A 7,400-nucleotide genomic window follows, 5' to 3' on the forward strand; every position below is an offset into this window, starting at 1 on the left:
TTTTCGGTTTAACCAATAAGAAAATACTCATATATATTATATACACGATAAGAAAATTTTCAAATAAACCATATGATTTTTCCAGCATTTGGCATGAAAGTAATAGTCATAAAAGTAACCATCATTTTTCTTGCAAGTTTAGACACTAGACACATTCAAAGGAAAAAGTGTGAAAGTAATAATCGTTTAACCATTAACAAAAAGTGTGAAAGTAACAATCATTTAACCATTAACAATAAGACTAGTAAATTTAGTATAGTCTTATTGGGTTATCGGTTTAACCATTAACAAAAATTATAAAACCAGAAACCGAACCAATAACCCAATAAAAAAATTTGCAAAACCGTTTAAAAACCGTTAGCCCAATAACCCAATATCAATAAACCAATAGTATTTTTTTCGGTTCGGTTTATTGGTTAAATTGGTTTTTGCACACCCTTAATATTGGATATTAGTTGTGATTTATAGTATAATAATTAATAATATATAATATGTAGAATTTAAGTGGAAGGTGGTGGGGCCCACTTATATATTTTATAAATATATTGGACATTAGTAGTGATCTTATTGGACCATTGATAGTCACTCTTAGATTCTTCTATAATATAGTAATATATATATATAATGCATTATTGTTGTTGACCCAAGTCAATTTCCACAAAAAAAGTTCACTAGCAATGANTGTCGTCACAATATTGATGAGCATTTGGATCAAATGTGAGGCCTTGCTTAAATTGAAGCAAATAAAAAGCTTCATGGCGGGCACAGAGATGTTTCTCAGCAGCATATGTAAGCTGAGATTGATGGACAAAAAGAATAAAAAGTGAATAGTAACAGAAAGCAATTATCAATTTTTGGTATTCCATTGGATGTATTATTATATCTAACTAGCTAGGAACTTATTATATATACTAGATATAGGACCCCGTGCCAGCACGGGGCCCAATATATATTATTNAAAAGTTCACTAGCAATGATACAATTTACCTTTTCAAAAAGTGTACGCGTTTATCTTTCTAAAAAGAAAATTGCCAACTCGTCATATAGACAATAATATTTAACAAGCATAGAAAAAGAAACTTCTAATGAAATTACATAGCAGTAGCAAAGAATAGGTGCAAATATTGCTAAATACTACAGGTCTTTATAAATTTTAGGGAAAAGACTCAAATATGCTATCGAACTTTGAGAAAATGCTCATATATTATGCCGTCCGCTAAAAGTTTAGCTCATCTATGCTATTTCTGCTTGAAAAAAATATCATCAATGCCATCATGGATTGATTTAAAACCACTTCCGATTTTGCAAAATCACTTTGTCCATATGGCGAATGATGATTCGGTCAAGTCATTATTATTTCTTTTTTTAAAAAAAATAGGCAAATTTGCAAAATCGGGGTGTGCTTTAATATAAATGAATCATCGCGAAAAGATGATAATCATATCATACTACCTTAAAAGCATGAACTCTCAAACTTGAATGTTGAATTACTATAATACCCCCAATTAAAAATACTTAATTAGTTTTATTTATTTATCTAATTAATTGTATTATATTAAAAGTAGACACCTTTTCACATTAAAGGGTTGTGACTTTTGCGAAGGGTTGAAAATTGTTTTGACGGGTTGTGACATTTTCAATGAGTTGTGACTTTACCGAAGGATTGTCATTTCTTCAAATGGTTGTGACTTTTCCAAAGGGGTTTGCCCTTGCCGATGAGTACTGACTTTTTCAAATGGTTGTGATTTTTCGAAGAGCAGTGACTTTTTTCAAGGGTTGTAACTTTTCTGATAATACACAATTAGCACATATTCATACTACTATTTGTTAGCTATAAATAGAGGGGTTTCCTATCACTTTTAAATTATCATCTCTGTAAGTTTTCTACTCCTCTTCTTCTTATTAAAAAGACTCAAGTATTATTTGCAACAATTGATTAAATTTCAAATTCAATGAAATTTTAGGTACCACATAAAAAAAGAATCGGTGAACAAATTGTAGCAAATCATGCATCAATTGTTTCTTCTTTGTTTTTTCATCAATAATAAACAAATACGAAAAAGAACACATGATTGAGGTAAAATATTTCTTCTTTGTTTTTTCATTATTTATTCTTTTACCCTCAAACGAAGGAGTTTGTTCCTAATCATTCTAAAACAGCGGGCATAAACGTCGTGCATTGAATTATTAATTTTGATGTTAAGTCCGCTAATTCAAAAATAGATTTTCATTTTACTTATAATATGATAATATAGTCATGATAATAATTATTTGTAATATATATGTAAGTAAAAATGAAGGGAGAAAGTAAAGTATTGGTTGGCAAGAGATTTCAATCAAATAAAATACTAGAAAGACTATAACATGAACATATATTTTCCTCTGCCTTCTTCATTGGCTATGAATTGTCCATATATTTTTTCATTTTTATATTTATATTGAGTTTAAATAATTTAAAGTATGAATTTACTGTTATTTTGTGTTTATTTTAATGTAAGAAAATGTTATTTCACAAGATACACTTCGTGCTAGCTATATAAAAATAGATAAGAAAATAGTGATTGTTCATAAAATGATCTTAAATAAAATTAAAGATTCTCATGTTCACAAATACAATGTTTTGGAAATACAAATGGACACAAGAGAGGATTTTGTTTTTAAATTTTATTTTGCTTTTGCTTAAACAAATCAATAGTTGAGGTGTCTATATTCATCAATTCAGATGAAGAGAAAATCGATAAAAACAGAAAAATTTAGGATGGATTTCTAGGTACAAACTACATAATCTCTTTCAATGCTATGAAATTATTCGGTGAATTAAAATAAATTTTTTTTACTTAATGCATACTAATTGAACATTTTTTAAAAAAAATTATCTAATACTCCGAACTATTTTATTTTATTCATCTAAATGATTGTTTTGCTTTTGAAATTAATAACGATAAGCATTTGGATCAACTGTGAGGCCTTGCTTAAGTTGAAGCAAATAAAAAGCTTCATGGGGGGGACAGAGATGTTTCCCAGCATATGTAAGCTGAGATTGTTGCACAAAAAGTGAATAGAAGCAGAAATGTATTAGCAATTTTATTACATGATATACATTTTGGATATGAAGGGAACTTGGTAATACAGGAGCCCGTATGCCAACATGTGTCATGGGCTATATTTGTAAACCCACCTTTAGTAAGTGGGTTTAGTTGAAAAACTACAAAATATGGCAAACATTAATATACATTTAAAATAAATAGCTACACTTTATTTTTTTTATACTATATGGATATATCTACACAATAAATAGCAAAGTTAATTATATACAAATAATCAGAAAAGTTATTAATATTAAATAGGAAAGTTATTATTACACACCTAAATTGATTATGTCTAGACATGTTTTATGTGATTGGTTCCCATGTTTACCCTCATTAATACTTTCTCTTTCATCAATATTCCTATATCATAAATTTTCTGTAATTCCCCCCAAATTCCTTCCAATTTAAGATCATTTTGATGATTCTAGGAGCAATTTTTGTATTTTGAATTCATAAGATATCTTTTAATTGATTTTTTTTCTCGTTTTTATGAAGATCATATTTGTATACATCTATTTTTATAAGCTTTCGATTGAAGAATTATTTGTTTCTAGATTACAATGAGTACATATATATATATATATATATATAATTGAAGTTTGTGTGATTGTCAAATTTATATATGGTAGAATACCTATATACATAGATACTTGTATTGTAGTATTAACACGAGTTGAAATGGTGTTTGTGAATATAAGTATATTTGGATACATAAGTAATATGTCCAATTTGAAAGGTCGATTAGGCAATATAAGTATAGTTGGATACCTTGATACTATATTTTTATAAACAAATACATGAGTTAATATCAAGCCTCAAGTATTACAGAAGAAAAAACTTGACCAAAAAGAGATTGACATTTGTTGTCTTTTTTAACTTTTTATACAGTCGAATACTTACACACTTTGCTACCTACACATTCTATTAATTATTTTCCATTTTTCTTGTTTTTAAGTTGTCCAATGTATCCATCTTTTGTTTAACATCAATGTATTCATATGTATACTATACATATTTTGTGTATTCATTTTTTTCTTAACAATAGTGTATTCATTTTCCAAATTGCCGTGTTTATATACTAAATTATTATACTTTATCTAATTTAATATAGTAATAAATTAAGTTTCTGTAAATACTTGTATCTTTGATTTATTAATACTTTAAATTTTATAAATAGAGGTACCAATTATTTTATATTTTATTTCTCCGTCTCATATTATATGTTGCCCCTTTCTAAAAATAGGTGGACCACAATATATGTCATTTTATAAAACTTATGCATAAATTACCATTTTTTGCCCATTATACCCTTGATAGATTAATTAATTAATCTTGAAAATGTATTTACTTTGACTAACCTAGAAAATCTACAAGTAATTAATTTCATTGGAAGAGTACTTCATTCATTAATTAACTACTTTCTTTATTCACTACTTATTCTATAAAATCTGATTTTGAAAAAAAATATCAACAAAGAAATTAAAAATAAAAGATGAAAAAAAATTCAAAAGAAATCTTGAAAGTTGAAATTTCAACAAATTTTATCAAGGAAGATGACAATTCAAAAAGTTCAAAGGAAAATTTAGATCAATTTGAAGTAATGGAATTTGAATATTTTGTGATGTTGTCATGTTTGCTTTAAGAATTTATATATAAAAATATAAAAAAACATTTTACACAAAATATATTGGAAAATTGAGGTGGGAAAAACTTGTTTTTTTAAATTTTTTGGATCAATTGGTGAAAAAATTTGGCTCCAAAAACAAACTCTAAAATTTAAAGAGTCATCCAAATGCATTTATATTTTTGAAATCTAACATTTCATCATTTACTATAAAGTTGTCATAAGCAAATATTAAATAAGGGCATAAGGGTAAAATTACTTTATTTCTTAATGCAAGTGTAAATGAAAAATGTGACATATAATATGGGACGGAGGGAGTAATAGCTAAGTGAGATGGTTCAGAAAATCATAAAGTACTCGAATTGAAAAACTAGCCTATCGCACAAAAAGTACACAAAATAATAAACTAGATACCAATAAAAACATGTTGATGGAGGATTTGGAGCGGCTGCTTCTGAAGGTTGATAAGAGTAAAGACAAACTAGATACCAATTTGAATTTGTATAATTAATGCATTTTCCTTATTTAGTTCATTATAATTAAAAATGTATCAATGTATAAATAGAAAAATAAAAAATATATACAGCTAGAAAAAAATATACATTGTAGTCATTTTTTATAAATAACATACTTATAGCTATTGAATTTTAATAACCCTATAAACATAATCATTTTTGTAAGTTATATTTTTCCCTCTATTTCTATGGCCTATTAAAAAGTCTTGTCCAAGTTTTGGAATGTTGTAAAGATCGAGCACATTCTTATTTTTAAAAGAAATGTTATTTTGAAATCATATCCAAAATACATATCATGTAATAAGAATACAATTATTGTTGTCGGATTTAAATATATTTCAACCTACAAAAAGTATAAATAAAAAGTGAATAGAAGGGAACTTGTAGTATATTCATCTTTATATATGATGAATAATGTATTACTGTACGTTGACCCAAGTCAATATCCTCCTTTATTAAGTCGTCTGAATATTTTTTCAAAAGTGTACGCGTTTATCTTTTAAAAACTAGCAAAATTGTCACTAATTAACAACCATACAAAAAGTTTCTTCCAATGAAATCCATTTCATAATAGTAGCGAGGAATAAGCTAAAAACCCTTTTAAATAAGAAAAAAACTACAGGCCAAGAGGATCAACTGATATCACTAACAAGAAATTTTTACACTTTATAGTCATGAATACAATATTCAAAGTAACTACTACACACTCAAAAGGAATAACACTCTTTTGATTTTCACTTTACTAAAATATCGCTCACACTCTATTTTTCTTGTATAGTCTATGGAATACCTCACTTTGCCCTCAAATATTTTCTCTCTATTTTGGTGTATTCTATAAATGAGCTACTGAGCTCCTTTTATAGAAGAAAATTTACAACTAATGACGTTACCAATGACATCATGAAAATACTAAAGTTTCAAACTTTGGAACTATATAGTTATATTGGTAAGATTTAGTTGTACCAAAGTGAGACTTTAATAAAATGGGCCTGGAACCCCACAAATCTCCCCCTCTAGTCTCATTCACTGAAAGGAGGTATCTTTATCTTCTTTAGAGAGAGCTCATACTCACAAGTTCTTTGCATAACTTGAACTTGTCTTTCGGTATTGTCTTAGTCAGCATATCTGCAGGATTTTTACTTGTGTGGATCTTTTTGACGTGAAATGATTCACTCTCCACTTCTTCACGAATCCAATGATATCTGACGTCGATGTGTTTTGTTCTTGCATGGTACATGGAGTTCTTGATCAAGTCTATTGCACTCTGACTGTCACAATAGATAACATACTCCATATGTTGCAATCCAAGTTCTTGAAGAAATCGCTTTAGCCATATCATCTCATTGCCGGCTTCAGTAGTCGCAATATACCCAACTTCAGTTGTAGATAGTGCAACACACTTTTGCAACTTTGACTGCCATGATATAGCTCCCCCTGAAAAAGTAAACAAATATCCAGTAGTGGATTTTCTGTTATCAAGGTCACCTGCCATATCAACATTTGTATAGCCCTTCAAGATTGGATTTGATGCTCCAAAACACAAGCATTCATCTGAGCTTCCTTTAAGATACCTGAGTATCCACTTCACCACTTCCCAATGCTTTTTTCCCAAATTGTCGAGAAATCTACTGACAACACCAATTGTGTGAGCAATATCAGGTCTAGTGCATACCATTGCATACATTAGACTTCCGACGACGGAGAAATATGAAACTTTGGTCATGCTCTCTTGTCCCTCCCTAGTTGTAGGACACATCTTCTTCCTCACCTTCATATGACTAGCAAGAGGTGTACTAACAGGCTTAGCATTCTTCATATTGAAGCGCTCTAGCTAGTACACGTTCAATGTACTTGTTCTGTGACAGATAAATCTTCCTTTTATCTCTGAGACGAGTAATTTTCATACCCAAAATCTGCTTGGCATGACCCAAGTCTTTCATAGCAAAAGACTTACACAACTCTTTCTTCAACTCGTCAACCTTGGAAGTATTCCTGCCCACAATCAACATATCATCCACATACAGTAAGAGGATGATAAAATCATTGTCAAATTTTTTTTGTACAAATATACAATGATCTGAAGAAGTCTTCTTATAGCCTTGCTCCCCCATAACAGATTCAAACTTCTTGTACCACTGTTTAGGAGCTTGCTTTAGGCCATAGAGACTTTTT

The 7,400-nt window shown here is 28.9% G+C and overlaps 1 protein-coding gene across 1 annotated transcript in view; it reads left to right on the forward strand.

Moving 5' to 3' along the window:
* The window catches only part of LOC125841404 (serine/threonine-protein kinase SAPK3-like), a 119,136-nt gene that overhangs the window by 35,692 nt on the left and 76,044 nt on the right, over window positions 1–7,400 (forward strand). The gene's annotated exons all lie outside the window — the stretch shown is intronic.

This window comes from Solanum stenotomum, chromosome 10 (assembly GCF_019186545.1).
Source record: "Solanum stenotomum isolate F172 chromosome 10, ASM1918654v1, whole genome shotgun sequence".
In the NCBI taxonomy this organism is placed as follows: Eukaryota; Viridiplantae; Streptophyta; class Magnoliopsida; order Solanales; family Solanaceae; genus Solanum; species Solanum stenotomum.